This window comes from Camelus dromedarius, chromosome 8 (assembly GCF_036321535.1).
Source record: "Camelus dromedarius isolate mCamDro1 chromosome 8, mCamDro1.pat, whole genome shotgun sequence".
Taxonomy (NCBI): Eukaryota; Metazoa; Chordata; class Mammalia; order Artiodactyla; family Camelidae; genus Camelus; species Camelus dromedarius.
This window is the reverse complement of record NC_087443.1, coordinates 33,924,989-33,951,288: the sequence shown is the minus strand read 5'-3', so window position 1 is coordinate 33,951,288 and position 26,300 is coordinate 33,924,989. Positions and strand designations below refer to the sequence as shown.

General features: G+C 50.9%; 1 protein-coding gene across 5 annotated transcripts in view; it reads left to right on the top strand.

Annotated features, from left to right (window-relative positions):
* Positions 1 to 26,300, top strand: part of FAM241B (family with sequence similarity 241 member B) — a 230,744-nt gene that overhangs the window by 149,780 nt on the left and 54,664 nt on the right. The window lies entirely within an intron of this gene.

The window sequence follows — 26,300 nt, the reverse complement described above, 5'->3', positions numbered from 1 at the left end:
ACTTTGGATAGGGCACTGTGAGCAGGCCTCTTTGGGGCAGTATTATTTGAGTCGAGTCCTGAAGGATTAGATGGAGCCCAGCGCAAGCTGGAGGAAGAGCCGTCCCAGAGGAGGAAATGGCGCTGCAGAGGCTGCAGGCGGTCAGGTGTTGGAGGCCCAGAGAGCAGCTGGGGGGGCTGGAGGGGCGCTGGAGGTGAGGCCGGAGAGCCCCAGGGGCCAGCACCTGAAGACCTTACAGGTAGGATGAAGAGTTTGAGTTTTATTCTAAGAGCCATTTGAGAGTTTGAAGCAGGAGTGACCTTGGTGGAGGGGCAGTTTTCAAGGTCAGTAGGTCACTGAGTGAACAGATGGCAGGAGTTGAGCGCTGCCTGGGAAAGGAGGTTAGGAGGCGATGCAGTGTCCAGGCCCGGCTCTGCCACCAGCGACCAGACCGTGTGGGACCCCAGGCACATCCCCCGAACCTCCTGCCTCCACCCAGCAAGAGGCCTTTGGGGGCCTGGTTGGAGGGGTGCATGAGGCAGGACCCCCAATCTCAGGTGGGGAAAATGGCAAAGCTAGAAGCTTCTGTTCTGTCTGTGGAGGGGAAGAAAAGAAAGTGTGCACCAGCCACAACAGCACGACACACCACAGCCTCACAGCCGCACTGGCCCTGAGACTAGTGAGGCTGTGAGTCTTCCCCTCTGTCAGTCTGCAGAGGGAGGACCCCGCCACTCGCTTGGTGTGGTTTGAGGGCTCTGGTCAGGAGTTTGCCCCAGTGACGTCCTCACCCAACTTTCCATGGCTGCTGAAAGGAGTTTTGAGTTAATCATCTTTGAGTTAAGAATCATCCTCTGTGGAACCTTCTTTTTTGAAACACTTTTAAAATTGTGGTAAAACAGTTTGCCACTTGAACCATTTTTAGGTATGCGGCTCAGTGGCATTAATGACATTCACATTATCATGCAAGCATCACCATCATCCACCGCCAGGAGACTTTTCCTCACCCCAAACTGAAACCTTTGCTCATTAAACAATAGCTCCTTCTCCCTGCTTCCTTCAGCCCCTGGCAACCACTGTTTTACTTTCTGTCTCTCTGAGTTCGACTAGTCTACACACCTCCGGTAAGTAGAATCACACGGTATTTGTCTCTTTTGTGACTGACTGATTTCACTTAGCGTAATGTCCTCATGGCTCATCATGTTGTAGCTTATATCTGAATTTCATGCCTTTTTAAGGCTGAATAATATTCATTGTATGTATATACCCCACTCTGTTTATCTGTCCATCCATCGACGGACTCTTGGGTTGCTTCCACCTTTTGGCCATTGTGATTAATGCTGCTATGAACATAGGTGTACACTTACCTGTTTGAGTTTCTGCTTTCAATTCTATGGGTCTATACCCAGAAATAGAATTACTGGATCTTCCAGTAATTCTATTTTTAATTTTTTGAGTTGCTGCCGTACTGTTTTCCACAGCAGTGGTACCATGTTACATTCTGTAGGTGTTTTCTTTAACAGGAGGTTGTGGTGTGAATGTCAGAGGTCCTCCAGATGAAAGGCCTCCCACATGTACCTAGTTTCTTTCCTTCCTGTCCACAGTGGCTTAGGGTTGTCACGAGGCTCTGATTTCCCACTGCCACGCTGACGGTGAGGGGAGGTGAGCTCATTATCCCCTTTCACAGAAGAGAATGCTGAGCCCCTGACTCTCTGGCAGATAGCTGCTGTTCTTGCCAGCCCAGCCTCCATGCGCCTCCTCTGGTTTTTCCATTAGGGAACCACCCTTCCCCCCAACTCTTAGTGTGTGCTGATTCTGTGGGGGCCAACCCCACCCCTTGGCTGCAGAGGCAAAGATTCCACTTCCTCTGGACATGGTGATTAATTCAGCAGGATTTTCATGACCCAAACCTGGCCAACCAGGACCTGTGAGCATCTTCTGGAAATGTGTTAAGTGTTTGGGGAAGTAGAGTGTGCTTTCAACTGGGATTGATAAGCAGAAAGGATGGAGTCCTCAGTTTCTGGTGGCCATTTCTAACATCAATTAGGGTGACTATAATGGAGCATGAGGTCAACCCAGAAACATAGAGCCAAGAGGTAGACAGAGATAGTCTCCAGAGAATGTTATTTGAGCACCTGGATCTAACTATACCTGAAGCTTTTAGATCTACTCCTAGACTTTTCAATTACAGGAGCCAGTAAATCTTCTTAGCTTAAGCAATTGAGTTGAAGTTCTTTCCTTTGTATCTGAAGGGAATTCCATCTAATACAGAGGTTAAGAAACTTGCCCAATATCACTCAGCCAGGAAATGGTGCTGCTGAAAACTCAAATCCTTAAAGGAGTTCCTGGCTTAGATCTGAATCCCAGATCAGTATTAGGACTAACCATTGTTCAGCTCTCATTCAGAACTCTGAATCAGCTCAATGTCAGGATGAGCATCCTGGGATGGAAAGTCCAACCTGGCTTAGGTATTGTAGGAAACTGCAGAACCACAAGCACAGTGCTTGTGAGCTAAACCCATACCGAATTAACAAATTACAGCCTGAGGGCCAAATCTAGCCCACCCCTTGTTTTTGTAAGGTCCACAAGCTAAGAGTGCCTTTTATCTACATTTTTAAATAATTGAAAAAAAATCAATAGCATAGTATTTTGTGATACATGAAAATTAATATATTCATCATCCATAAATACTATTTTATTGGCTCACAATCATACTCGCCTACATGATGTCTGTGGCTGCTTTGCCCTGCAATGGCAGGGTTGAGTAGTTGCAATAAAGACCACATAAAACATTTACTCTCTAGCCCTTTATAGACAAAGTTTACTGAGTGCTGCTGAGAGTTGAGTGGTTGCAACAGAGACCACATAAAATGTTTACTCTCTAGCCCTTTATAGAAAAAGTTTGCCAACTGCTGCTTAGCTTTCCAAGGCTCTCTTCCCAAGCTATTCTTCCTGTCCTTTCCTGCTTCCTCTTCCTCCAGCTCTGCTCCTTAAAGCAGCAGGACCCTTGCAAAATCAGCAAATGCATGGGAAGTGTGTAGCATACTGCCTGGCACACTGTTACTGCTCAGGGATGAAAAAGGTGCCATTAAGCAACTTGATTCAGCAGTGGAGGGTGGACATGGGGGCTCTGGATCCTGTCTCCATCACTTACTCCCTGTGTGACTTTGGGCTTCAAGGTGAAGTTGCTTCACCTCTCTGGCCTACCGTGGTTTCCTGCAAAATAGGAATAATAATAGTACTAACCCACTATGGTCCTTGTGATGGTCAACTTAGTCATTACATGTAAAGTGTGTGTGTGTGTGTGTGTGTGTGTGTGTGTGTGTGTGTGTGTGTGTGTGTGTGCAGCTGGATGAGACTGACTCACCTGGGGGAAAAGAAAGAGCAAATGGGTCCTGTGCAGGATCAAAAAGAGGACAAGATAGTGATGGCAGCCTGGATAATTGGGTGTCCCTCAGTTCAGACCTTTAGTGAGTTGAAGGAAAATAGGTAGAATTGAAGGTCCACAGGACTTCTGCCCAGGCTTAAGGCCACTCAGAAGTTCTGGAAGTCTTGTGGGAGGAGGATCTCTGTGGACCTGCTGCCTCCTCCAAGGCTCCAGCTTTGTCAAGGGCAGCAAGCTGAATAGCTGGGTCTGGCTGTCCAGCCAGCTTCTCCTCCCCTGACCCAGGCCCAGCCCCTCCCAGCCCCCCACTGCAGTGCATTCTAGGCCAGAACCCAGCCCTGCAACTCCCCGTGGGGACAAGTGCCCACTGTCTCACCTGGGGCAAGAGGGCCTTCCTGAGCCATCTCAGCACCTGTCCCTCCCCAGCAACACAAAGGTGACAGGAGAGCAGTGGGCTACACAGAATCCAGCCTTGAGTGCTGAGTGGACACACATACACATACACACACACTGATGACATGCACACCCAGCACACACTTCTGGATAGACACACTCACACCCCCCACTTACACAGAAAAGCACACAGCCCTTTACCACCGCACATCCAGACCCACGTGCCTCTTCTAACACATACACATCCTGCTGACACCACCCGACCTGACTGCGAGCTCTACTCCTATGCTTGTCTGAAGCCAGAGCAGGCTCATGTCAGCCTTCTGGAGTGACTGTGGGAACCAGGTCTGGGGAACATCACACAGAGGCCACCGGAAGTTCTGCAGGTTCTCACATACCACCTGGGCCAGTGGCTTCCGTCCCTGGAGGCCCTCTTTAGGGGCCTTTGTTAAAGCCTCCCAGGCCCAGTTCCCACCTGGGACCTGGTAAATCAGACTCGTGGTGGTGGTGACCTGGGTAGGAGGGCTGGGACCTCCCAGGCTTTCTGGGGGTTCCAATGCCAGACAGATTTCATAGCCTAGCCCAGCCCACTCACTGTTCAATGTAGGAACTGAGGCTGAGAGAGGGAGAGTGACTTGCCCAAGATCACACAGCAATTACATAGGAGAGCCAGGACTAGAACCCAGCTCTCCTCACTCCCAGTCCCCAGGCTTCAAGTCTACAGAGACCCTGTGCCCTTTCCTGTCCAACAGCAGCCCCAAGTGTCCCTCCTGGCCTGTATTCCAGGGGGAAAGGGGCCAGCTGGCTCTCACACTGTGCTGGGGTGGGGGGGCCCACAGCAGGCTCTGCCCTGGAGCAGTGGACTGTCTCCATCCCCCCTTCTCAGGAGGCCCAGCTTAGGGAAGGGGAGGGCTGGGCTCCCCACAGTCACAGATGTTTGCCACTGCATGCTGAGCCCCCGCCCCACTCCTGCGGGAGTCAGGAAAGGGGAGTCCACGTGCTGCCCAAACATCTGGACTTTGCAGAGTTCCGAAACACTCCATCCAGATGTTTTCAAAGCTTGATGCTGGGTGTTGGCAGAGAGCAGACATCTGGGTGAAGGTTATGCTTATGTTGGAGGGGAGAGGGTAGATTTTGTTCAGAGATGCAGGGAAGTATTTGCACAAAGCTGGGCATGAAGATGAGCCTAGAGTCTTCAGCCTCCCACCCCAGTGTGTGAAGTAAGCCAGACCTGGCCCCTTTGGGTAAGATTCAGATCCCAGGGGCAGCAGCAGGTGGCATTAACAATCATAAAATACCAATAGCTACGATTTTTGGAGCACTCACTATCTGCCAGGTGCTGCTTTGAACTGTACACATATTATTATCTCATTTAACCCTGGCAACAACCTGTGGGGCAGGTACTATTACTGTCCCCATACTCTAGGCAGCTGAGACACAGGGAGGTCATGTCACTGGCCCAGGCTCACCCAGGGAGCCAGCGGCAGTGCTGGGCTCACGTGGAAGCTGGTGCAGGCCACCCCTGTACCCCTACGTCATCCCGTGAGCACGCCCAGTGGTTTCTAGTCCCGCGTGCCCTTCTTTTCCCCAACATTATTTGCATAGGGGGGATTTTTCATAGAAGGGATGGCCATCTGGGAGGTGCCCCTTTCCCTTGTTCTTGGAACTTGGGGAGGGGGCAGTAGTAGGAAGCCAAGCCAGGCCCTCCTCCCAGGCTGGTGGGTGGCTGGAGGGGTGAGTACCAAGTGTCGCTGGGCTTCCAAGGCAGAGGCTGCTTCTCGAAGGAAAGATGAGCTCTCTGGGGCCGAGTCCAGCTGTGGACGGCAGGGCTATTTATTTTTCTGCCCCTAAGCCTTTAAGTCATCTGTTTACATAGGGAGGAAAGGAGCCGGGCTCCGTGTCCCTGTCTAGCACCCTCCCTCCCCTACAAACTAGGCCTCACGGGCTGAGTCAGAGACCCCCAAGAACCAGTGGAGGAGGCTCTGGAGCCAGAATCACCGGGCCACTGGGAGACACCGTACTCAGGGCTCTGGCCAGGATGCTGAACAGCCCTGGGCCACAGCCTCTACCCTCCCTTCCCATCCTCAGTGGAATCTTCAGGCTTGCTGGGCCTGATAGGTTCTCAAGAGCATCCGGGTATCAGCCATTTACATCTTAGTGAGAATTTGCCTTCCTTCTTCCTGTGGCACAAAGGGTTGTGTCCCTTAGTAAGACATCAGGGGAAGGGGATATGGGGGTGACAGGCCAGGAATGGAGTCAGGGGAACTTCTTGGGCTCTATGGTCCTGAGAGAGGCAGGTTTTGGTTCTAAAGGCTGCTCTGGCTCTTTCATTCCATCAGCATGTCTCACGATCTGGGACAGCTACACAGGGCTCAGGGTGTGCACAAAGGAGAAGAAGAGGCTTCTGGCCTTGAGGAGCAGGGGAGCCAGAAGCACGAGGAGTAGTCCATGGATGTCCCCACACAGCTATCTGCCCCAGGGGTGACAGGAAGGATTAGAAGCATCTGAGGGAGGCCTCACAGAAGAGGTCACACTTGAAGTGGCTCTAGAAGGAAGAGTGGTTTCCTCAGTTGGAGAGTGGATACAGTGGTATGTACAAAAGTCAGGAGCCCCAAACTCAGGGCCAATGTGAGGAAGAGCAGACAGAGCATTCAGGGCACTGATTGGGAGGGCAAGGCCAGAAAAAGTTACAGGCAATGGGGAGTCATTGAGGGTTTGGAGCGAAGGGGTAATGGCATCATGGTGCTGGTTAAGAGAAATCCAGAGGGGAGAGACCAGAGGCAGGAAGACATCATGTGACCCCAGAGAGAGACAAGATGAGTCAGACCCAGGGTGGGCAGAGGTGTGGGGAGGCAGGCAGACTGGACAGACATTCACAGGCCGTATTTATCTCATTCCAGAAGGGACTTAGGGAAGAGTATGGATGGAGCCTGGGAGATAGAGGTTCAGGGTCCTCCATTCTCTGGATCTTGCAGAGGAGCAGGACAGAGGACCTGCAGGAGGACATTGGTTCAGAGGAGGGCGAGGTCCCATTGGATGGGTGAGCCTTATAGCCAGGGGGAGGAGGTACTCTGTTTGGCTCTGAGTTTTGGGCTAGGTTGACCACAGACATAGGGTGGGGAGGGCATCCCAGGAAGAAACTGGCTGAACAGAGGCTCAGAGGTGATAGGCACAGAGAGTCCACATCCCTGTTTCTTCTTGAGAGCCTCCACCAGCATCATCTTGCAGCCTGCAGTGGTGGACGAGGAGGACGGGATGTTGGACTTAAACCAGGGCATCTGGTTGGAGCCCTTCCCTGCCACCGACTGCCATTTGACCCGTGACTCTCTTCCCCCGCTCCTCGGACTGCTCTCCCCGGTTCTCGTTCTTCCTGCTCTCCTTTGCTGTGTCCTCCCAATCTGTCCCATCTAATGTTGGAGCCCAGAGCTTGTCCTGAGTCTGTCTCCCCACACCACTCATTCTTCAGGGGCCCCTGGGAGAAGAGGGCAGACTGTTGCAGATGGAGGGTCAGCACAGACAAAGGCCCTGAGGTGGTAGAAACGTGGTAAATCAGAGGGACTAAGCAAAGACAGCATGGCTGGGATATAGCAGGGAGGACTGAGATCTCCAGGGCCCTGCAATGAACCATCTCCAGAATGTGCAGCCTCTCAGTCTGGGAATGTCAAGAACAGTTGGCTCTGTTTCCAGAGAGAGAAACTGATGCCAGAAGGGCCTGGAGAGAAGGGGAGCTCTAGAACTCTCTGAGTTCTGCCCCTCCTCGTGCTTGGGGTTCCTTTCTCCTTCTGGGCGGTTTCTCCAAGGAGAGAATAGATGGCAGAAGGGACTGACGATCAGGAGGCTTGGCTCTGCCTAGACTCTCCCACTAACTGATTGCAGGATGCCTGCATGTCCCCACCCACCTCAGCTTCCTGTGGGTAAGAAGGTTCTGGGTTGTTGGGAGCTGAATGAAGTCAGCACCGAGCCAGTTCCCAGACGGGTTGACAGCTCCACACCAGTGCAGGCGCCGGCAATTTTCCTGCCTCCTGAGGCACCTCCTGGGAGGCTGTCCACATGGCTGTCTTGGCCAAGGCTGCAGCCTCCAGTCACCCACCCTGCCCACCCCACCGCCAGGATGTACAGAGCAGCAAGGGGATGAAAGAGCTGGGACCTGGAGTCTGTTCCACTTTGAAATTGCTCTCCTCTGCCTGGCAGTGCTTAAAACCTCCCTCCCTCTTTTGTATTCTTTGCCCTTCATCTTGAAGAAGTCAGCTGCCCTTGGCTACTCCAGTCAAGGAAGATGGCAGATGGGTGTGCATGTCACCTCTCAGGCTGCTGTTCTGGACCCTGGAACAGCCATAGACTTGCAGGGTCCAGGCTCTGTCCTCTAAAGCATACTGGGCAGTGGGGGTCTCATCTTTTCTGGAAGGGAAAGGACAGGATCCCCTGGGTGCTCGCCTCTGAGAACTGTGGCCTGCCTTCCAGGGATACCAGCTATCCCCTCCAGTGACTGGGTCACCATTAGACCCAAGCTGGGTGCTGCAGTAGAAAGAGCACTGGTGTGGGAGCCAGGAAGCCCGGCGCTCCCATAACCTGCTGGGTGATCTGGGGAAGGCCTCTCCCCATGTCTGGGCCCCATGTCCTCCTCTGGATGGTGAACAGTTTGCATGAGACAATCTTAAGGGCCTCTTTGTTCTGTAGCTTTGAACCCATGACTGGAGGTTCTGGCCTGCCCAGGAGAGACACGTGGGGCTTGGAGGAAGGTAGATGTTTCAGTTTTGGCCAATGGTGACCAGAGGGTTCTACTGTCCCATACACTCTCCATCCATAGATGGGGTCGGCACAGCTGCAGAGCAGCCAGGACCAGCTAAGCCACTACCTCCTGCATCCCTCCTTGATGTCAGGCAGGGCTGAGCCCTCACATGCCCCCTCTGGGGGCTCAGGGGATGTCCTACTCCTCACCTCACCCCTTCATTTGCTCTGCTTTGGAGAGGCGAGGCAAGACTGGTCAAGCGAGAAACTGAACCTAAGGCATGAGGATAGGGACTACATGGGTCTAGTTCATGGGTTTACTGCCAGCCTGCTTGGGAAGGCTGGGGCCTTGAGTGTTCTTGCTCCGTGAAGTCCTGCAGGGCAGGCCTAATGAGCAAGACGTGAAGCTACTGGGAGCCCGCTGCCAGTGCTTCTCGTCCTGGGGCCCCCTGAGGAGCAGAGCGGGAGGACACCCCTGAGATGCCCCAGGAGCAGGAGGAGTCAAAAGGAGGCAGGCCAATAGCAGCCTTTGGCCCCACCTTCTGTGGGGAACTGCCCAGCAAGGGACTCAGACATTTGGCTTCTAGGCCTGGATTTAGTTCTGATTCTGGGTAACCTTAGATAAGTCACTTAACCTCTCTGGGTCTGAGTTTCTTCTTGGGAAAATTGAAAGAAAAATTCTTGGGGTTTTTCCCCCCTCTTCACCCTCCCACTTTGAGGGAAAAAAGAAATGATGGGAGTTGCAGTCAACTGTGTTGGGCAAATGTCAGGTGCTACAAATGGTACAGGACAGACAGATCAATCCAAAGCCCTCTGATAAGGCTTTGAGACTCAGCACAAGAGCACGTGTGCATGCACACACATAGCTCACCAGTCTGCATTTCCTTTAATTCCTCCAGTTTTGCCAGTTCAGTTAGATTTTTTCATACCTGAGACCCAAGGAGAAGCCCCAGGGTTTGGAGGAGTCGGCAGACCTGTGCCGAGACGGCGGCACGCTTGTGTTAGCCGTGGAGGTGGCGAAGTGTGTGATACTAACAGAGGGAATGGGAGTTGTGGTTTTGTGGCTCCCGTAATCTGCTCATTTTTAAGTCTTGATTTCAGTTTTTTTCAGACCTAACTAACATCTCCTCCCAGTCCACCATCCAAATGAGAGAAGCTCATCCGTCACTTGAGAGCTCAGGGCAAGAAGGCACGGAGGGGCAAGCGCACTCATCCAGGGCCTCACAGTTGATTACGAGGTGGGGACAATGCAGCCCACTGCCCCTCCCCCACTCAGCTTCCCTTGCCCCTCATGCCCCCCTGTTCCCCAAGCCTTTGAGAAGCCTTGGAAATCAGGTCATTAGGACCCAGGGTCTGTCCTGTTTCTGAGACTCAGCTGGAAACAGACAAAGGGCCAAGACCAGAAGCAGGAAGTAGCCGGAAGTAGACTGGGACTCCAGTAACTGGCTCCTGGCTGGGGTGCCTGTGTACTTGACAGTTCCTGGGGGGTGGGCCAGGGGAGCAGCTGTGGCCTGAGAGCTGGCCTTGGCCCCTGACCTGCACCTCGGGGAGGCTGGCACGCTCTTGGCTTCCTTTCCGGCGGCCAGCCCCTTCCACAGAAGCCACCCCTGGTGGGGCAGCTGATGCCCAGGCCTTTGTAGGGTGAGAGGGCCTGGCAGTGAGGCTATCCACTGCCCTCCATCCACCTCTGCGTTACAACCCGCAGCAGCCTGCAGTCTCTGCACCTGTCCCATGGCACGCCTACTGGTGGGCAGGGGCCTGCTTAAACGAAGTCTGCTGTCTTCCTTCGCCTCCCTTAAACCAGGGAAGGCCCCCTCCATTAGGCACTGTTCATTCTCTTTCTGTCCCCCTCCCTCAGTGCTCCTTGATTTGGGGTGGATGCTAGGAATGCGAGGGTCATTCCAATGCCGAGGAGGCCCCAGTGAAATATGCTCTGCCTGGAATATCTAAAGTAATGAATGCACTTTCATTGCTTTTCGAAGTTCTGCAGTGGCTGACCAACAAAGCTGCCGTGGCTATTCCTGGGCCTCCCCTTTAATAAAGAGATGAAAGACTCTGGAGACAAGCCCAGGTAGGCAGCTGGGTGATGAGAGGTGGTTGGCGAGTCTGTCTTCATAATATTAACAATAAAATAACAACAATAGTAGCTAACTCACATACCATGTACCATTTGCCTGCCACTCTTTTTAGCACCTCTCACAAGTTAACTCATTTAATCTTCACAACCCTATGAGATAGGCATTATCATATTATCCCCATTTCATGGATGAGGAAAATGAGAAACAGAGAAGTTAAGTGCCTTGCCCGAGGTCACACAGCCAGGAGGTAGCAGAGTGGGGTTTGGATGTCTGCAGGCTAGCTGCACAGCCCCTCCTCTTGAGCACTTATGCAAATTGCCTCTGGATTCTTAGGTGGTTCAGTGGACCCTCTGTCATGCTGTTATCCTAATTTGGCTTCATACACTCTTTCCTTCTGGATGATACGAAAGCCCGTGATTCACATCCAGACTCTTTTGTAAAGATCTGTATCAGTGGACCTTTTTTAGCCCTTGTTGGTTTCCCCTGTGGCTGTTCCCTGCTCCTTTCCCCTCCCTGGCATCCCGCCCATACCCCCAGCCCTGCCACTCCTTTGTGGGGATCATGACACCCATGGCTGGCCGAGCTCTGCGGGACTCTTGATTACACCCTCCCTACAGAAAGCTGCCCACTGCGTCCTCCCCCTATTCCATGTCCTCACCAAACAGCTGAGCCTGTGCAATGTGAGAGGGGTGGCTACTTGCCAGAGGTTTCCAGAAAGCATCCAGAGGTCACTCTGGGCTGGCTCAAGTAGATTGGGCCCCGACCGCTGCTCTGAATAGCCACCGTCCCATCCGGGTCCGCTCCCTCAGCACTAGAGGGGGCTAATTGAGGGGTGGCAAGTTGTGGAGGTTTGCAGCTGAAGGAGGAACAGGGGAGTCAAGCATTTGGCTCAGCAGTTGCCAAGTAGCAAATGCCAAGAGGGGATGGAATGGAGTGTTCAAATCTTCAGCCTAAAACTGCCTTCCCAAGCCCCATCCCCATCTATATACCCATCCTCCTCCAAACAGCTGGCCTTCCCCTGACCCACCTCACCAGCCAACACTTTACCACCCTGGCCACTATTGAGCCACCCAGCGAATGCCCAGCCCACCTAACACTCAGAACACACACTCCTCCCACCCCCATCTGGACCCACAATGCTTATTCTACTCACTACAGCCCAGGACATATGCCTCCCTGCTGGCCTACCCCAAGTCAGCACCCTACCTAGGTCCTTGCTGGCCTGTATCCACTCACCTTTCACCAGACCTGTTGATTTCTGTCACCCAGCCTACCAACCCAACCCAGCAGGCTGGCTAGTCCCCTCCACACCCACTCACCTCTCCTGACAACTTCACCTACCCACATGGCCCTGTCTACAACATCAACCAACTGCCTACCCACTTACTTAATGCCCAGCCCACTCATATCACATTTCATAAATCAGAGCCATTATTTCCAGGCCATTATTTCCAGGTCCAACTCCCTCCAGGCTCTCATAAATGTGATTTTCCAGCTTTTCTGGGACTGTCCAAGAACCATTTTAGAGGCCCATCTTGGACAGATATTTTCAACTCAGGTCTCAAAGGAGCAGGGCAGGTAGGGCTGAGGCACTCGAAAAAAATTGCTTCTTACCCTCTCTCTCATGGTCCAAGTATTGCCCTGCTGGGAGAACATGAGATGGTTTTCCACACCTCTTAACACCTTCTACTGCTAAATCTTGTTGGAAAGACAGCAAGTTTCAAAAACCAGGAGGCAGGTGGAGGGGTCATCAGAAGATGAAGTTCAGGAGGCCCCAGATAGATGGACAGAACTCTTTATCTCACTAAGTTCCGAAGAAAGGAAGGCAGAGTGAGTAATGAAAGGGTCCCAGATGAAGATCAGGGGGCTTGAGTTTCTCTCCTTGCCCCACCATTGTGGGTGAGCTTGGGCACTGGACCATGGGAGTCAGGGGTTCTGGGTTTAGACTTAGCTATGTCAGTACCATGTGGACTTGGGCAAGTCATCTGGCCTCTTTGGGCCTCTTCAATGAAAAGAGAGTTGAATGAGATGACATCTAACCTCCCCTGGCTCTGGCCCGACTGCTGTGCTTGCACTGGAAGAGTCCTTGCTAGGAGCTTGGCCAGGTTCCTGGTCCTGTCTGTCCTTGGCACTCCAGTTCCAACAACAGGGATCCTGCTTCATCCACTGGTCATGCCAGGTGCATGGTTCCCTTATCTGTGTTGAGCAGGGAAAAAGCAGGCAGGGAGGCATCTCCAAGTGCTCTCTGAGAGGAAGCCCTGTCAGCAACATCCCCACAGCCAGATTCTGTAGCCTGGGGAGTCTGACTAGGTATCACGTCACATCTCAGCACCCACTGACTGCTCATGGCTGCCTCGAGCCCAGTTCAGAGAAGGATCCTGTGTTCAGGGAGGAAGTGCCGAAATCAACTTGTGATGTCTGCATAGGGAACAGGGAGAGGGGATGTGAATGCCAGGAACTGGGAAACTCTAATGAAGGTCCATGCCAGACTCTGGGTTTATTTTCCTATTGGTATCCTTAAGCCTATAGAAAAGTCTCGTTTAAAAGAGTCTTCTGTCTTTTGTACTACGGGAAATTAAAGGGGAATATTGAGTCTGCCCCCTGGGTCAGGTGCCAAGTGGGAAATAGCTCCTTACCCCAAGGTCAGCATGATGGTGGCAGTGGTGATTATCTGGAGATCTTCCCAAAAGGGTGACTCTCAGGATGCTATGGAGTGTGGCCTGTGGTGGGCCATTTTCCCTTAAGTACATTTTTCAAAAATTATCAGATTTCCCCATGAAAATGCAAGCTCTATGAGGACAGAGTCTGGTCTTGTGTCTGCTATTTCCAGAATGAATTGTAAGGCCAGGAGGACCTCAATCTGTTACTCAGTCATTCACTCCTCTCTTCCTTCCCTTCCTCATTCACTCACTCCATTCATTCACTCATCCATTCATCCATCCACTCATTTGTCCATTCGTTCATTCACCCCTTCATCCATTCATTCACTCCTTCATTCAGCAAACATTCACAGGGGACCTGACTCACCCCCACTGCCAGGGAATCCTTCTCAACTAGGCCAGGGAGGACCCCAAGCTAGAAAGTTTTGAAATGTGACTCAAGGAAGCACCTGAGTGGGTCAGGGCCTACCAGAGACTCACTGTGGGGCCTCAGGCAAGTCACTTGCCCGGTTTGGCCTCTGTTGTCTTGCCTGCATGTGGCCAGGGGGCAGTTGCATAAGAAGGAAAAGGGAGGAACTGCCAAAATGAAGGGCAAGTCAGCAGCTACCTGGGCGGCATCTACACGCTGCTTGCAGGAGAGCTGGTCCCACCTCAGGTCTGTGGGTGAAGAATGTGTCCCAGGATGTGGCCTGTTGGGCGCTGCTGCACTGCTGTGGATGGGGGCGCATCTCTGTATGAGTGAACATGTGTAGGTGCCTACAAGGGGGTTGTGTGTGTGCTCACGTGCATGTAGGTGGGTTTGCATAAGTGTGTATACACACTGCGCAGTATCCGCAGGACAGGGACGGGGGGTGGGTTTCCACTGCCCTGCTCTCCCCACACTCCACACCGCCTCCCGCTCCTTGTAGCCCATCTCCCTTTTAGGAGGCCCCCTTAGCACAGTGGCAAGAATTTAAACTCTAGACTGCCTGGGTTTGAATCCTAGATCTACCAAGTACTGGCTAGTCATGTGACCTTGGGCAATTGAGTTTCCCCAGTGGCAAAATGGGATTGTGGGATGATTGTGGGGCAGTGGAGCACAGTGTGTGGAGTACAGCCCTCAATGTCTGCCCTTTCTCCCTACCCTCGAGTAGTGCTGCACAGCAGGGCCTCCACTCTGGATGGAGGATAGAGGATGTGGGTCGGAGGGAAGACCCATTTCTTAAAAATGCTGACTTCAACCCTGAATCCAAGCAGCTGTTTGGAGCTGGTGGCCTTTTTCTGGGATTGTTTATATAGCTTTCCTTATAAACACAAAGGATGGAAAACAAAACCAAAAAATGTTTAAAAATAAATGAATGAATGAGAAATTGTTTGTGGGTGGCAAGGACAGGGCCTGGGGCAGATGGGGAGGCCATGGGGCATTACCCTGGGGATTAAACCCTTGAGTAGGATTGGGACCTGACCCGAGGCTCTCTCCAGCCACCCTCCTCCTTGTCACAACTCCCAGTCCTTCCCACCTTCCCAGAGAGGTCTGAATCAAGCAGCACTGTCACCTGATCACAGCCATAAAGAACACTGGGGAGCCCTGCCAGGAACTGGCCCAGCTTTGCCCACCTCTGCATGACCTGGGGCAAGTCACTTTCCCTCACTGGGTCTCAGCTTCTGAGGCTCCCTAAGGATCCTTTCAGCATAAATATCATGTGATATCTTCCTTTCTATCTCAAAGAGTGGTTGTGAGAGCACTTTGAGAAGAATAAATAACCCCATCAAGAGATGCCCATCAACACAACATTGGGGGATAGGAATCTACCCCTTGGCTGCTGGGGAGGATTCTTTAAAAAATTATTACATGAGTACTATTCCTCTTCTTTCCTGCACCCACTGCAGACATCACTAATCAATCACAGCACTCTGTGACATGGAGCCCAGACATAACCTCAGGACCTCTTTGAACACGGCAGTCTGGTGTTTCGAATCAACTAGTACCAGGTGGGAATTATCCCCTGCCCTACCTTCCTCATAGGGTCACCCAGGAAATAAAACAAGATTGTAGCCAGATGAAGGGAAGATGTTACAAAATAAAATCCATGTGCAGAGTCTATTTCTAAACTGTGCAAGCATGCAGAGCTGCTGATAGGGCAGGAGGGGGCTTCCTTCCTAAGTATCCTTGAGAACTCAACCAAGGAGCCAGGAGCAGATTGTGTGTAGGGACCATGCCTGTCCCTCAGTGCCCAGCACACAGCCTGGCACACACTGCCTGTTCCAAAAATGTCCATTGCATACATGAATACATCCTCTCATCTCTGCCCAGTCTCTTTCACCTGGAGGCCATGCTGCCTAACTCCTCCTTTCTGGAATAAGTCAGCCCAGGCCTGAGGGCTCCCTCCATAGAGGCTGGACTCAGGACAGGCAGCTTCCTCAGAAGGCAGACCCAAAGGCCTCTGGTGCAGAGAACAGCAGTCAAACGCCCCTCCCAGGCCATGTCCAAGTGTCTTCTTTTCTTTCTTGGCCAGAGCCTCCTGGGGTCAAGTTGTCCTTAGCAAGATGGGGCATGTCTGTTTGGCGCTGTCTCCCTCCCTACTCACCAGGTAGAGAACCCGGTATTCTGGCCCATCGTGGAAACCTCTGGGGTGTCTGAGGCCTGACACTGCTCCCAGAATGTGACAACACTTGTGCGTTAATGGAGGGAGAGGAGGCTGGCGGGAGGCTTCTCGATGGCCCCCGCTGGCTGGGCTTCACCGCCTGCTTGTTTCCAAAGCAAGCAGGTGAGGAGAGGAGCAGGGAGGTTGGCTCCCCTGAGGGGAAATGGAGTCTGGGCTTGGCGGGCTCTGCTCCATGTGTTTGGGAACAGGAGTCTCACACAGGAGTCTGGCTCTGCAGACTTTGCAAAGCCATTTCTCATCCAGCATCTGCTATGAACCCAATAAGGCCCTGGAAAAAAGGTCATGCAAGATTGTTACTGCTGCTCTGCCTGTGGGGAAGCTGGACCAGAGAGGTTAAGCAGCTCACTCCAGGACACACAATCTTATAAGACTGGCTTCATATCACTATCTCTGCCACTTTTAGAGAAGCCTAGAGATTCTATGGGTCCAAAGTCCACAAAAAGCTGTCCATAAGAGTATTAGGGCACTCTGGGTGAGCACCTAGGCCCTGGATCAGGCTGTCTGGAACCAAACCTTGCTCCCACCACTCTTAAGCTGTGGGGCCTTGGGCACATGACAGCCTTCCTAGGACTCACTTACTCATTTGGAAACTGGGGAAATTTTTATCCACTGCATGAGGATTTTGTTTCTCCCCTCACCTCCCTGGTCTTTGTGTCTCTCTCTCTCTCTGTCTCTCTCTTTCCAAATATGTATTGAAATTTATTCCATGCCACACTCTTGAAAACACTGAGGCACAAAGATGGACAAGTTGCCATCTCTACCCTTCAGCTTAAAGTAGACACAGAGATCAACAAATAATAAAATATAGTGTAATTAGGGCCAGGATTCTACACACTGATCTAAAGATGCTGAGGAAGGAAAGACTAACTGTTGGAGTAAGGGAGGATGGGAATTAAGGTATCAAAGGATGAGTAGGAGTTTGCCACTAGGCAAAATGAGTCGGACGGGTGTTTGGGGAAGAGGAAACAGTCTTGCAGGGACTGTGAAAGAACGGGGGTGTGAAAGAACAGGGCACATCTGGACAACAGGATGGTTGGTGTGGCTGGTGCCTGTGCTTCACCACAAAGATGAGCCTGAAGGGGTTGTCGGGCCAGAGTGTCAGGAGCTTTGCAGCCAGGTGGCCCCACAATAGATGAGGGACTACGGGAAGGTTTCCTGTAGGGCTGGGGTGTGAGGCCTCTGACCTGGGCTGCTGTTTCTGAGACTCCAGCATCCTTGGGGCAGGGAGGAGCAGGGGCTGCGGGGAGGGTAGAGAAAGAATCATAAACTAGGGCCTGATCCAGAAGCCAAATGGGAGCAGACACCCTAGGGCACGGATGCCCCCGAGTCTCATGCTGGCCTAGAAAAACTCACACTCCACAGGAGAAACATGATGCGAGCAGGACAGTCTACCCTGTGTGCTCTTATTCCATGGCTTCCATGGCTCCATGGAAGGAGGCTCTTGGGCAGTGAGGACCAGAAGCCTTACTTTCCAGAGCAGAAGCCTAGAAACTCAGAGAGGTCAACCTGGTCACCCAAGGGCACACAGCAGATCTGGAGCCAAGGAGAGACTGAATGGAGGGTTTCCAGAGCTGGGAATGCTGGAGCTTTGGCCCTAATCTTGTGGGAGAGGACTGAGAGTAAGACTAAAGGAGAAAAAGTCATTTAGGGGGACTAAGGGGCAGCACCAGGTAACAGCCCGTTTGGAAGATTTTGTTTGCAAAGCCCAGGCTCTTAAAGTGTCCTTGTGCCAATTACCCCGTGTGCGTGACTGGGGGAGAACACAGAGGACAACTCAGGGACAGGTGGGAGCACTTACTGAGATAGAAGTTTGGAGGGAACTCCGACCTGGGAAGAGAAGGATGTCTGTGGGACCCAAGGCTGTAGAGACCAGAGCCCACCCCCTTGCAGAGCCCCTGAGAGACCTCTAAGGATCACTGATGGGGAGAGAGGCCCAGGGAGGCAGGAGGAGTGAACATTAGGAAACGTGGTCCTGGGAGCTGCAGCCACAGACCCCGGGAACAAGTGGAGCAGCCAGCTTCACTGGACCCTGGGAGGTGGACAGTGAGGCCACGTCTAGATCCTTGTGACCCTAGAGAAAGGGGAGCCTCTGCCCCCAATATGAGGCCTTCATATGCTTTTCCTCCTTTCCTGGAAAACTCAAGATCATCTCTGGAAATGATGCTTCTCCTTTGATGACTAACCCAGAGCAGTGACCCAAATGGTGGAACCTTCAGACAAAGGAGGAGGAGAGGGGAGCACCAGGGAGGTTGGGGAGGAGAAGCAGCTTGTTAGTACTGAGCACCAGGGGCGGGCGGGCAGCAGGACTAAGGGAAAGGGAATGAAGCACTCTTCGTGTTAGGTGACCTGACAGTAAGTCCTTGCTCCGCCCCTGCGTGCTCTGTGCCCCTGGATGTGCCGCAGGAGTACTGAGCCAGGACTAGGGGTAAGACCAGCAACTCACTGGGAGAAAAGACTTGAAACAGACACAACCCCGAAAGGATTAGCACCCATAACATATTAGGAATGGTTACAAATCAGTATTGTTTTGTTTACGTATAAATGTTTGTTACAACAATGCTTACAAATGACACAATGGGAAGTGAGCCATTTTGAACAATTTGCAAAAGGAACACAAATGACCAATACACACAAGCATGCTCAGTAGTAATCAGGGAAATTAAAACACAATAACAATTTTATCATCATATTGGCAAAACCTCAACCTTCCTATAGCCAAAGAAAGGTAGACAAGGATGTGTAGGTAGGGGACTCATCCACACCAGGGTGGATGTGTAAGTTGGTACAACCACTTTCTACAGCAGTTCAGCTGTAAGAAAATATTAAACCTGAAAATATACATTATCTATGATCCAGCAGTTATGCTTCTAGAAACCAACCTGAAGAAATACTAGCAATAAACATGACGTTCATTCTAGTACTGACAGTGAAATTAAATGTGAAGCAAACTGAATATTCCCAGTTGAGAGTGGCTCACTGAAATGTGATTGATTCCACAATGGAACACAACTTACTGGTTAAAAGCTGATCCCTGTGTACTTACATGTCTAGATCTCAGAATCATCACTGAGTGGGAACAAAAGCAAGTCACAGATTGACACATACAGTGTAAACCTGAGGCAGGATTCCTTTTTGTTCTAAGCAAGCACCCAACGTACTCTAACTTAAAGGAAGAGGAGTTTATTTTGTCTCAAATAACAAGGAGCCCGGAAGTAGCCATTGCTAGAGGTGAGTCAGCTGCTCAACAGTACATATCAGGGATTCCCTTGGCCTTTCCCTTTTGTTCATTGCCTCATAGTCATGAAATGGCCACTGTAGCTCTAGCCATCACATTTATATTCAAGGCAGGAAGAAGGGAGAAGTGTGAAAGAGTTTTTTCTTCACAAAGTTTTGGCTTTTTCTTTGATAAGGGAAGTCTTCCGCAGTAGAATTCTGCTTTTTTCTCATTAGAAAGAACTGGGTCATTCCCTAGCCTTTAGAATTTTCTGGTTAACGGGATGAGATTATCAAAAATTGTTTAGAGCAATCGTAATTCATTCTCTAGGGGTTGGGGGTGGGACCTTTCTCCCTGATATCTAGAGAGTTCTGCCCACTACTTGTATACATCAGTTTCCATTAGCAGGGAAGAAAAGGGTGCCACTGGCTGTTGGGGGGATGAGGGACAGTATCTGAAACAGATAAAATTTATACGGAAAAGAAAACACACCCACGTGTACAACGTTACCTATTTTTGTACCAAACACACACAAGGGTTATGAGGTGGAGGATGGGAGCAAGAAATGGACTGGATGTGACAGTCAAAGAGGCCTTGGGTTTTATCTGCAAGTTTTAAATTTTTAAATTAAATTTTAAAAAGGAAGGCTGAAAAAAGAAGGAGACTATTCATGTATCACTTGTGTAATTAAAATCAGTTTTAAAGGATCCTATCAGTGGCCAGCTTTGTCACCCCTAAATTTGGCCCAATCCCAACCAAGCCCAACAGCAGAAGCAAAGGCAGTCAGTCACCTGGCCTGTTACTCCAAAGAGTTCAACTGGAGGCCCCTGGGAGAAGAGGGAGGAAATTGCCTGAATGACTCTTGGCTCCAAGAAAAAAGTTGGGAGCTGATCACTTATGGCTTCACAACCCTTTCAGCAGGGCTGTCTTTGACAGACAGAAAGCCAGCCCATCGGTATTTCCTTGCAAATTCACAGGGCCTCCCTCTGGAGTCCTCCCCTCATTCTTCAAACAGAAACTGCAGTCTGATTAAACCGCCTGTCAAATACCGACAGTGCAGCTGCTGTCCTTAAAACCACTTACAAGACACTCTGGGGCACAGGAGGCAGGATGGACCAGATGCTGGCTTAGCTGAGCAAGGAGGGAGCAGTGGGGAGGCAGTGGTGGAGGAGTGGAGTGTAGCACAGAGTCGCTGTGTCCACCAGGAGTGTCACAGATCAACATCGAGCAGAGTGCAGAGCAGCCTGTGCTCATGGCCACAGCCTGGCCTTATACTTTCTAGCAGCCCATTTGACAGGTTTAGAAATGGAGCTCCAGGGAAGGGAACTCCCCAAGTTTACACAGCGCAAAGGGTCTCAGACTTGCCTCTGACCCACAGCCTCCCTGGAAAGCTAGAAAGGCAAAGGAGGGAACTGGGGTCCGGGTAGATGCGATGGCAGGGGTGGGGGTGGGGTTGGTTCTAAAGCATCAGCTCCTCCAGTGCCCACCTCTGTTTCCTCCCTGTGCCCTGCAGCGCCTAACAGATATTACAGTCCCAAAACTCTGCCAGAAAGACTTGGCCTCTAAGAAGGTTCTTGGGGATCACCTGGTCCAGTATGGTTTTCTGAGATTGGGTAGATAAAATATTTTTTTCTAAAAAAAAAAAGCTTTAAAAACTGAAGTACATGAACTAGAAAATATCAGAGTGTATTGCTTGTAGTAAAGGCCAGTGTTGTTCTGTGAAATCTGTGGGTATTCTTATTGAGTCAGTGGCAAAGGTGCTTCCTACTTTGGAGTAGCTAAAAAAAAAAAAGGAAAGCCAGTGATTTGGTCTGTATGTATCATTTTATAGATGAGAAGACTGAGGCCCAGGAGAGGGTGTGACTTGTCTGGGTTGTAGTGGGCCAGTGGGGGGACAGGCCTCAGGTCTCCATGGCAAGCCTGCACTTCCCTGGTGACAGGGCTCTAGGTCTCGTGGGTCCCTCCAGGGCTGAGGGGTTGTAGGGAGCTCTTGGTGCTGGCTATTCCCACATTCGGGCTGCTTGTTTATCCAGCCCTGATCCTTGGGTCCCCAGCTAGGGGGGCCCGTTTTTTGCTGCTCCTGATAAACATTCCTGCTATTGTAAATACCATGCTGTGGTCACTCCATTTTTCTCTGAGGCCTCCAGCTCGCTCTCCTCACCCCTTTCCATACACATTTGTGCTGAAGAAATTCTCGTTCCTTTACGTGGAGTTTGGAAGCAGTCTCCTCACAGTGGCTGGGTGGGGGGTGGCACTGGTGGGTGAAGCCCTTGGAGGGCAGGGTCTGGGCGCCGTGTTCCCACTGGGAAGGCATCTGCCTAGGTTGGCTCTCTTGGTGTGGCCGTGTCAGGACCAAGAAACCTGAGTTCAAATCATGTTGTGCCTCCACTTTGCTCCATGATATTGAACATGTCACAAGGTCTCTGAGCCTCAGTTTCCTTCTCTGTAAAATAACCTAGTAATATCCACCTAGCACTCTCACTGCAAGGAACAAATGAAGTCAGCATTGATGCATGAGCCCACTGGTTTGGAGAACAGTGATTTCCACCTGACCAGCATCCATTCCTTACCTATCACCCTTTCTGATGAGCGTATCCAATTTTCCTTTGAGGGACCGTATCTCTCACAGTAAGTCCCTGAGATGGGTGTGGCTGACCCCCGCCAGCCCCCACCCCCCACCCCCCAGATTCTCACCCTTGACCCAGGCTTGGCAAATCAGCATGTTTTCTCCTCCTTGCTTAGTGATGGTTCAGGAATGAGTGGGTGAACTGAGCCAGACCAAGGGACTGAACCCAGGGGCTATGGCCAGCACCACTACTCGGGCTTCTGAGCTGACAGAAGAGCCCAGAGCCGTAGGGAGTCAGCATCTGATGAGCCAACACACTGCAAAAGAGATCCAGGAGACAAGACAGTGAGAGACAGCCTGCTGACACTGCTTGGGCTTCTCAGTCCAGATAGACATACAGCAAACTCTGCTTCCAGCCTCTTCAAGCCAATGAACTCTCCTTGTGGTTTAAGCTATCCTGACTTGAGTTTCTTTCATTGGCAGTTGAGAATGCTGACTAATTCAGTGGCCAAAACATACATATATATATATTTTTAAAGCACATTTTCTCTCTTTGGAGCCTTGGAGAGTCCCTCCTGTTTCTGCCTTTCCTGGCAGCGCCCTGTGCAGTCAGTGCCTCCTGAGACCCTGTGTACTCACTGGCTGGGGAAGGGTCAACCTCATTTCTCCTGTGAACCCATCCTGGACAGACCAGAAGGGAAGAGGACAATTAACTGACCATATTTGGCTTGGACATTGACTTTGAGTGTAGGGCTCCAACCCACTCAGCTTTGCCCCATCCCACCACAGCTGATTCCACTCCTCCAGGAAGCTTTCTAAGCCTGCCATTTGCTTAGACCTTTTCAACCATGCAGCATCTCAACTCTGCCTGGGTAACTCCTCCCACTCACTGAGCTGCCCAAGTCTGTGCTCTGCTCTGGTTCTGCTCCCCCTTCCTACCTCTCCTCCCACCTTTCTGCAGCTTTTCCCTTTTCCCTATTTGGGATCTGTCCCTTGGCTACTGCTTCCTGCTTGGTCTCCTCTTAGCAGCCATTGTTGTGACTCTCATAGGCCTGTCAGTGCACTGTGTGTGGCATTTCCTCACCAGTGCAGGTAAGAAGGGCCATGCCTCATATCTCAGTCTGGCTGCCAGGACCTCTCTCATCCTTCCTGACAGGTCATGGCCATCAGTCATTAGACATCCTAGCCTTTCACACTGAATTCAACCCACTGACCACAGTATGGACTGTTATTCCAGACTGGGAGGTGGTGTCCCAGGCACCTCCTCTCCTGTGGGACAGGGCAGGGCCTCTCAAGTTGCTGTGGGAAGTCAGTGCTTCAAGGCCACCCCCTAACTGGGCGTGAATTTGTGCTCACAGTCTGGGGTCAACATCAGCCTGAGATATGGTCATGCCAGAAGGTGCCAGATAAAGGGCAGGGTACCCAGTTACATTTCAATGTCAAATAAACAACAAATTATTAGCATAAATGTATTGCAAACATTGCATGAGAAATATTAAAATTTGTTTGTTGATGATCTGAAATTAAAATTTATCTAGGTGTCCTTTATTCTGTTTTTGTTTTGACTAAATCTGGCAACCCTAGTCATATGGCTAAAGCTGGTGAGGTTGCAGTAGGTCGTAGAAGAAGGACTTCTCTGCCACAAAACCCTGGAACAGGTGCCTGTGGAATTTCTCACTCTGGAGAACTTGAAAAAAACTAGAGAGATGGTCGTTCTGGAAAACAGATCGTTGTCTGTTTGGAGGTAGATGAGCTTCCAGTACTGTCCCAGCTCTGAGCTGATAACTGCAGGCTCCCATGGGCCTGTGTTTTGGTGATCTGGCTGTATTTAAAGTACCATGAACTCTGATCTCCTCCCAGATCATTTTTCTTTCAGGGGTTAAGTTCAGGATTTCATGGTTGTACGTTAGAGCTACAGAAATCAACTGCAGGTGGCTCTAAATACCAGAGGGCCTGGAGGACAATGGGGAAGAGGCAAGATTGCAACAGACGTTAGCAGGGAGGGAAATCAACTTCAAAATTAGTTTCCATATATTGAACTCTAATTTTTTCATTGACTTTAATTATTAAATTGGAGATGGATTCCTCTGGAGGGAGAATTTTGACTCCAAGATGTAATGAAATGACGTTCTTTAAAAGAAAGCTAAATTGTATATTTAAAAGGAAAATATTTTCCAGCGTAATAATGGTATATTGAAAGTAAGTTGCCAAGAATAAATGCAGAGTGATTACAAGTGTATTTTTGCATTTGGCCCATAATTTCAAAACACTCAGTGACAGCTTAATTGAGCAGAACACAAGGCTCATAAACCTCTTTCCTCAATTTCCTACAGCAGCAGACACTGCTCTGCTTCTTGGCTGCCTGCGTTGCGTTTCAGGGCACATTGGTAGCCACTGAGTTAATAATTGGTGGATCCAGGTTCCTCGAAGCAAAAACAGGTGGATGTGCCGACTTAAAGTCGAGCAGTGGTTCCAAAGGTGGCACAGGTGAACGGAGCGGGAGAGGCCACCTGCAAAGAAACTGATGGAATGAGTGGTTGCAGGGGAGCGTCAAGGAGAAGGGCCTCATGGAATACTCTAGAATGTAAGGCTCTACGTTTTGCATTTAGAACTAGTCTCTAGATTAACCATAAAACAAAAGCACGTTTCTGTTCATTGTGTTTCTACATTTTGGGGTCCATCTATAAACAGGAAGCCTAGAACTGGAAACCTTGGCCCATTGGAGATGCCCTGGAAAACAGCTTTGCAGCACCTAGCAAACGCTTATGGCATGACCCAGCTCCTGGCAAAGAAGGGAACTCCTCCAGGACCTATTATAATGTGAGGGAAGCTGCATTATGGAGCCAGTCTAGTACGAGAGTGGGAGTGGGAGGCGGAGGGAGTGAAGACAGGCAGCTGTGGCCCAGTTTTCTGATATTTGCAAGTCTGGCTCACATTGTGTTTCTGTTTCTCTCTTGCTCCACCCTACCTGGCTCTGTCATCCCCAATTTCCCCATTTTCTCCACTTCGCTCTTGTCCGTTTCCACCAGGCCGAGGCGGGAGCGTATCCTGGGCTGGGCCATGCCCTTGGCTCCGGCCTGTGTGTGCCGTGTGTGGTGGGTGCACTGGGGGTGGTTTGTGGCTCGGCACGATGGAAATTGTTTTTCCCACTTTGGAACGCTGGCCTTGTGTGGGGGCCGCTCAGATTTTTCCAGACACAGTGTACTGCAAAGCGCTCTGGGGTCTCCGTTTTGCAACAGCAGGGTTCGGATGGGGATTTGGAGGAGGTTTTTAGGCTTTCTTCTCCCTATGAAGGAAGGGTCAGTGAGCAAATGACATCCCCCACAAAGGGAAACAGAAGGATCTGGCTTTTGGCCAAACCCACAGCTGAGCATATAGGTAGCTACTAACTGGGTGAATTCAGAGGGACTCGGGGAGGGAGGGAGAGGAGATTGTGGGAGAGCTGGAAAGCTTCTGGAGAAGGGAGCTGAGAAGGATGCAGAGACAGGCTTGTTTCAGAGAGCAGGAGAGAGAGAGAGTGGTTCCAGGAGAGAGTTCAGGGGAGGGTGGACACCACGGTTTGAGGAGAAAGAAGGCTTTGGGGAGGGCGGTGCCATGGAAGTCACAAGGGAGAAGGCCTGAGATGGCTCACATTTAATGGAAGAAACAAAGCTCCCCTCAGATCCAGGAGAGAGAGTTCTGAGGCCAAGGGAAGTTGACTTAACAGAATCCTCATGCCTGTGGCTTAAACCCAGTTATTCATTCTTTCTTTCACTCATCTGACATTCATTAAACACCTACTGTGCTCCAGGCTTTATGCTTCCTGCCCTCTGGAAATTCCGGGCTGGTACGACAGCCCAGCTTCTGTAAAAACATCCCTTGATACACAGTAGCAAAGTTTAGATGAACCAGTCATAGTTCAGGTGCTGGTGAGAGAACCTGGGCAGGCCTGTCCATCAGTCAGCTTTGTGTGAGGCCTTTGAGGGTGAGAGGGCTGCCTAGTCAATCTCTGGGCTCCTCCCAGGCTCAGGTGAGCTGGCCTCAACTCTCCCCCTCTATGGCCCACTCAGACATTCGAGTGGGTCTTCTCCTCGACTCCAGGTCCTCTGCCCTTAATAGGCACCAGGACCCTTTGGGCCCTGACTCCCCAGTCTAGGTTTTGTTCACTGTGGCATTTGTACGCAGGGACCTCCTCCCTACAGATCCTCCCTCACTTCTGTAACCTGGTGTTCTTTCCATTCACTAGACTAAGCTCATCTGAAATAGTCATTCCTCCTGAATGTTGAGAGTGGATGAAGTCTTCTTGCCTGACCACTCTAAGTCATCTTTGTCATCTTTGTCATTGTCATCATCATCATGTTTTGCTTTTTGTAATTTCTTAATGATTTTAGTTTCAAACTACCCAAATAAAACAAACAAGCAGAGATCCTTGCTCCCATCTGTGGGTGAGAAATCTGAGGCTCAGAGAGATTAAGAGATTTGCCGACAGTCACACAGCTAGAGTGAAAAAGTCAGGGTTTACACCTGCATCTTTGACACACATCCAGACCCTTTCTGATATGTGATACAGGTGGCATGGCAGAACAGTGGGGAAAGTATGGTGCTTTCTCTAAAGGTGGAAAGTAATTGGGCATGGATCCATGGGGAAGGACCTTGGACTCACATGTCCCTTCTCA